At 59.7% G+C, this 6,200-nt stretch overlaps 1 long non-coding RNA gene across 1 annotated transcript; it reads right to left on the reverse strand.

The window, feature by feature from the left end:
* Nucleotides 1-1,204, reverse strand: LOC103917532. The gene is made up of 3 exons (XR_663629.1): nt 1,139-1,204; nt 435-528; nt 1-32 (listed from the first exon to the last, which is right to left on the reverse strand). It is a non-coding gene; the product is annotated as an uncharacterized LOC103917532 (long non-coding RNA).
* Nucleotides 1,205-6,200: the final 4,996 nt, after the last annotated feature.

Consider the following 6,200-nt stretch of genomic DNA (forward strand, 5'->3'; position numbering starts at 1 on the left):
GGCGGGGCCGGCGTGTTGGCAGGAGTGCACATCTGCGGGAAGGAGACACGGGGTCAGGCGGGGGGTGTGTGTGTGTCTCCACCTTTTGCCTCCCACCAGGGCCCAGCACAAGACCCCTCTACCCCCACCGCTGCAGCACATGGGAGCTCCCGGACGCACGCTCTGCTGACGGTGCTGCCTGCAAGCAGCAGTTATTTAAGGCTCTGAAGACTAATGCTGTGGTGAGAGCTCCTGTCAGAGGGCCCAGATGGGACCCCGCTGCACCCGCTCCTGCGCCCGGCCAGGTCGGGGACCCCCTCTACTCCACGACCCGCTGGTGCCACCGTGGGCCTGCAGCTTTCTGGCTCAGCCGGCACAAGGCTCAAGCTCAGCTCCCACCCCACAGGAGACCGAGCGCGCTCAGGCCCTGCCGCGCACTTGCTCTGAACGCTTACTGCATGCTCCAAATCCCCAGTTGTCCCGGAGAGTCAAATGAGGCCGTGGCAGCCAGCAAATCCCTAAGACACATCTGCCCAGGCAGATTACGGGCTGCCAGGGCACGAGAGTTAAAGGGACCAAGCCTGGGGACAGCTGGGAGAAAGCGGCGGCAGGCAGCACCCATGCACATGCATGCCCTTGTGTGTTTACACACATCCAGGCGAGCACGCTGTACTAGACGCACACCCCAGTGGGGCAGAGGTTTGCACGTTCAGTCGCTCCAGCAAGCACAGGAGGAGTGGCGTGTGCGGCTGGGCAGCGTGCACGTATCTCTGCTCATGCTTACACAGCCTGCAACGGTCCGGTGCTCCAGGCCCCCCCAGGCTCTCTCTGCCATGTTGGGACTGGTCTGGACCATTTGCCATGCCCAAACCATCCTCCATCGGACGATCCCTCCCTGAGGAGCAGCCCCAACCCCTTTGCAGGGTTCTGAGGGCACTCCCGGACCCGCTGTCCCACTGCGTAGGACAGGCTATGCCACCCCTGGCTGCTCTCCAGGAAAACCTTCCTTGGCAGGCAGCTCTGGCAGTGCCCAGCCAGGCCTCCCTGCCTGCACCCCTGGAGCTGCGAAGCAGCGAGCTGGGCATCAGCAACTGCCCAAAGCACCCGCCAGCTGGTGCTGCGCCCCAGGCAAGCGCTGGAGAGGTGGGAAAGCACTTACCATCTGATGGTGGTGGCTGTAGGGGATATTTGTTTCTTGGAAAAAAGCACTGAGAGCAGCCTGCAAACAAAAAAAAATTAAAAAAAAAAAAAAGGAAGACGATGTTACCACCAGCACACAAACTGGGCACCCACCTCACCCCTGCACACAACGGCAGGGCTTTGCAGTTCCCCAAAGATGATCCAAAACAGGCCTCGGCGGGCTGGATGCCGTGCCCGCAGCCCCCTTGCCCGCCCAGGAAAGCGCTGCGCACAGCTGCTCCCATGTCCCCAAGCAGGGACCCACGCCTGCCATCTGCTTGCACGGAGGCAGGAAGGGATCACACATATTTGGGATCACCATGCTCGTTGCTGAGAGGCGGCCACTGCTGGAGCGGACCCCAGCAGGCATTTCACAACTCACAGCGATGCTCCACAACCGCTGCGTGCAGGGAGAGGAGGGAAACCAAATCCAAACCCAGCAGGGGAAGCCCAGCGGGAACCGGTTAGATGCGTGTCCTTAACAGGACAAGATCACGGTCACCATATTCACGCTGGGAGATCCCCAGGGCTGGGGCTGCAACAAGTAGCCCACCCCATATACCAGAGCATTTCCAATTCTGTTGCAGGCGGGGTACCGTTATGACTGACATACTTTTGGTTAGCTTCCAGTTCAGACCAGTAATAATCTGGTAAATGTCACATGCTACAGGCATGCGAGAGGACAAGGGGGGGTTGCAGGGAGGGAACGCCGGGGGCACAGGCTGGCCGGGAGGGCAGACACCCAGCCCAGGTCTGGGAGGAGTGGAGGCAGTGGGAGCTTTGGGGGCCCACAGGACTGGGCTGATGCAGGACTGGCAAAGGTGAAGCCGACTCCTGTTCTGTGCCAGGCTTTAACTGAGTTTGGGCTAGAAAACAATGTTTTGATTCATTTGCAGATCAGACTCGATAGAAATGTTAGAGAATTGTTTTGGATTCAGTTCTGGCTGGAGGAAAAGCCTCCCCCATCAACCCCCATTCAATCTCCTCCCCAGGGGCAGCCTGGCCTGCAGGTCTACAAGCCGGGGTGCGAGGCACGGGGCTGCAGCCAGACACTGCCACACCACCTGAGCCTTTGCTCCCTTCCTGCGAGCCAGTGATTGGGGCTCCCCAAGCTGCTTTAAAAAAAAAAAAAAAAAGGCATAAAAACCTGGAAAAAGCAGAGGCAGGTTGTACCAAACCCTGCGTGACTGCAGCAGCCACAGTCCTACCACCACACACACTCCTCGTCCCGGTGCCCACAGCCACACGCTCCTGTGTCACACCCGGGGACGGGATGAACAAGTCAGCTCAGCTTACCGGTCTGATGGAAAACTATTCTGCCCCAAAACACCCAGGCTGGCAGGCCCTGCAAAGGTGAAGGGGCTGCACTCTCCCCGCTGGGGAGCTGGAGAGCCAGTGCCGGCCGCTTGCAGCGGGGTTTATGGTTTCCTGGCTAAAGGAGGGTAAACTGTCAGCAAGATCAGGTGGCAGCCAGGAGCGATATCTGCAAACAATGATCCAGACCTGGGTGGGGGAAGCAATTGCTGCTGTAGGGTCTGGCAGCTCCCGGACCTCCAGGGGAGCATGCAATAGCCGGGCTGGCGAGGTTCTTCCCCATGATAGCTGCATTTCTCCGTCTGCATTTAATAACACAGTACCCGAACTCTGCACCCAGCCAGGCTGCGACCTGAGAGCCCTTGGCACCCGCAGGCAGGACCCATCGGATTTCAGTGACGGCCATAAAGCAGGAATAGGGGCTGTGGCCCCAGAGACCAGATCTGAACAGGCCAGCACACCTCTATGAATCAAGGAAATGGCCCACGGAGACACGGACACTTCTGAGGCAGCGACACCCCCATCACCGTGCTACCCTTCGTCCTGGGCGAGGTCTGATGTCAACACCCACGCGTGCTATCGCTCAGATAGAAAGGATCGTGATAAGAAAGGGGGGAAACGGTGAACGGGAAGTACAGGCAGAGGTGTGGGCACAGCCAGATACCATAAGCTGATTAAATCTGCTCTGTGCTCCTATTCTCCAAGCGGCCTTGTATCTGGGACTGTGCCATCGGCAGACAGGGGCAGAGAAGGTCCCCGCTGTCCCCCTGAGCTGCCCACCGATCCCTGCTGGTGCTGGGATAAGAGCCATGACCTGAGTGGAGGAAGCACTCCACCATCGCAGGCCCCTCTGCCTAAACTGCTGCGTCTCCTCCCCTCCATCTGCCCATTTCCAAGCGTGGCAGAAACAACCCCTCTGCCCACAACGCCCGCTGCTTGGGTCCCTCCAGCTGCGGGGAATGGCTGCCACCTCCCCAGGACCTGCAGCAGCCCCAACCCAGGCAGGCGAGAGGCCCACGCGCCAACATCCTCGGTGGCACAGGGTGCCAGGGACACACATGTAACCAAAGCTGCTGATGCTGCCTGGTCTCCAGCCAGCATCACAAGTGCCGGGGGCAACAGTGCAACAGCAAAGCCAATTAAGGCTCCTCCGCTTGAGAAGGAGCCCGAGCCACAGCTCAGCCCTGACCCTGGACCAAAGGCCCCACTGCCGGTGTCACCCTGGCTGCGAGCGGGAGCAGGGCAGCCCCGCTCCCACTGCCTGGCCACGCTTGGCAGGCGACCAGGCCACCGTGTCCCCCCCAGGATGCAAAAACAGGAGCTTCGCAGGAGGCGGATCACACAGAGATCCTGCCAGGGTGCCAAGAAGCGCCCGCGGTGACCGAGTCAGAGGGAGGACGGCTGCAGGGGCCAGGTGGGGAGGTGAGCGCAAGGAGACCTAGATGCTGAGCAGAACAAACTCAGCCTGGAGGAGCGGGACACCCAGCCCTCTGCAGCCGCTCAGACAGGACCCCGGGTGCTGTTTGATCCCCTGCCCATCACTGCCCAAGCTGCACTTGCACCCGCTTCCCAGCTGCACGTGTGAGCCGCAGCCGCTGCCAGCACAGGGGATCGGATGCCAGCACAGGGGATCAGCCCATGCCTCGTGCACGGTGCTGGGGGCACCCTGCCCTTGAGCCACAGAGGAAAGGGAAAGGGGCTCGATAAAACATAAATAAATCAGAAGAGGAAGTGGAAATCCAACCATGGACACAATGGGCAGAGCCAGACACCTGCTCCTCCTCATTTCCCACACACAACCTCACTACACTGAACAGAGACACAACACTTAGCACCAGGAAAAAGGAAGGAATGGGTGTTTTTTTTAAAGCCGATGTCTTCTTATCCTTCCCAAGCAGCCTCAGGGGCAATCAGGGCGTAACAAAGCCAATTAATACTCTTCTACCTGGGAAGGAGCCTGACCCACTGCTCAGCCCAGCCTGACATGAGACTCTGCAAACTCTGAAATGTCTCCCTGATAGCCTGCTGGGTTCCAGCCACGGTGGAGGTATCTGCGGCCCTCCCTGGCTTCTCCCAAAGTGCTGGCACCTGCGGCCCTGGAGGCAAAGTGCCAGCCCTCACCCAGAGACACTCCAAATCGCCTTCTTCAACCTGTAAACCTCCCCCTCCGATCAGTCATGGCACTGCTCCAGCTGCTAGAGGGCTGGGCTGGCACGGCCATCCCTGCTGGCACCCACTGCGGCTGTCCCTGGAAGCACGGCAGAGCTCACGGCACTGCGAGAGCTGCGAACTACACTGGGCGTGCCACGAGAAAGCCTGCCCCGGGTCCCCGTGAACACGAGTGGAGTCACAGAGAGTGGGAGAGGTGATCTCGCTACCCACAAACTGCCCCGTTCCCCAGGGATGGAGGGGATGCAAAATAAACGGCTTCCTTGTCAAGCCCCTGATTACAGTACAGGCTCTGATCAGCTTGCACCACATCGAAGGCAGCTGTATCCCCAACGGTTTCCTGACCTCCCGCCCTGCTCGCTGTCCTGGATCACGTTCCTTCCCCCCGGACAAACTCCGGGTCTGCCAGGGTCGGCAGGACATCATGCACAGCAAACCCTCTCTGCAGCCCCCACCGCATCCTCCCCCACCGGCCCCAGAGCGGCCCCAGAGCAGCCCCAGAGCAGCCCCAGGCCAGGAAAGCGGTCCCGAAACATCAGCGTCCCACCAGCCCAAAGCTGTCCGTGTTTCACAGCAGCCTCCCTCTCCCTCCTGCCGGTGACCCAACACCCCAGGCTCCTGCTCCCTGTCTGGCTGTGACAAGCAGCGAGCGGGGCACGTGCCCACATAGGAAAGGTCCTGGCCAGGGCAGATGGATGTCAGGAGTGCGCCGGCCAGGACAGAGGCACAGAGCTGGGAGAACCTAGCTCCTGCTGTCTTGTCTTCGGGCAGTCTAGCTCGTCTTGGCTGTTGGGAATACCTCTCCCCACGGTGGTCTTACAGGCAGGAGCAACGTCCTCAGGGTTGCTCCGACTCACACCGTGACCCTGGAGTAGCACTTTGAATCGGAGGAGACTACGAGTGAAGGCAGTGTAAATTAGCACTGAACTTGCCTGAACTCCACCAATTTATACTCGCTGCAGACGTTGGGCCAGCCAGCAGATGGGTACCGCACTAGAATAACAAAAGCCTCAGAATATCACAGGCAAGAGGTGAGAGCACGCTGGAGTCAGGAGACGACACCTCCCCAGCGCAGCTCCCCAGAGAAGGCATGCCCAGCGGCCATTTTGCAAAGGGAATTATCTGACCGTTGCACCAAAAGTGAGTGGGAACATGGTAACTGCTCATCGCAGCACGTTTGTTTACAGCTGAGCTTCCTCTGAGTCATGTGAGTGCCAAGCCGGCAGGAGACGGCTGTTTGTACTTGTGCAACTCGCCAAACGGTGGCAAAGTTCTGCAAAACGCCTTCTGAAAGAAAAGTTAAACTTTTGCCGTCCGTTCCCAGCTCTTTTGCAACGCGCGCGGAGGTGGTGGAAGCAGATCCCGCCTGTCCCAGAGGGCCACTGTCAAACTGTATTAGTAAACAAAACCCAGAGCACGTTACACATGCAACACATCCACCGCCAACGGCGCTCCCATCAGCGGACCGTGGTATTAAACGGGCGCGGTGGAGGGGAACGCCGGCTCGGCTTTCCACCCGTCCCCGCACACCCACCCGCCCGCCCGCTCGCTCCTTGACC

The sequence above is a fragment of the Pygoscelis adeliae genome, unplaced genomic scaffold (assembly GCF_000699105.1).
Source record: "Pygoscelis adeliae isolate BGI_AS28 unplaced genomic scaffold, ASM69910v1 Scaffold85, whole genome shotgun sequence".
Taxonomy (NCBI): Eukaryota; Metazoa; Chordata; class Aves; order Sphenisciformes; family Spheniscidae; genus Pygoscelis; species Pygoscelis adeliae.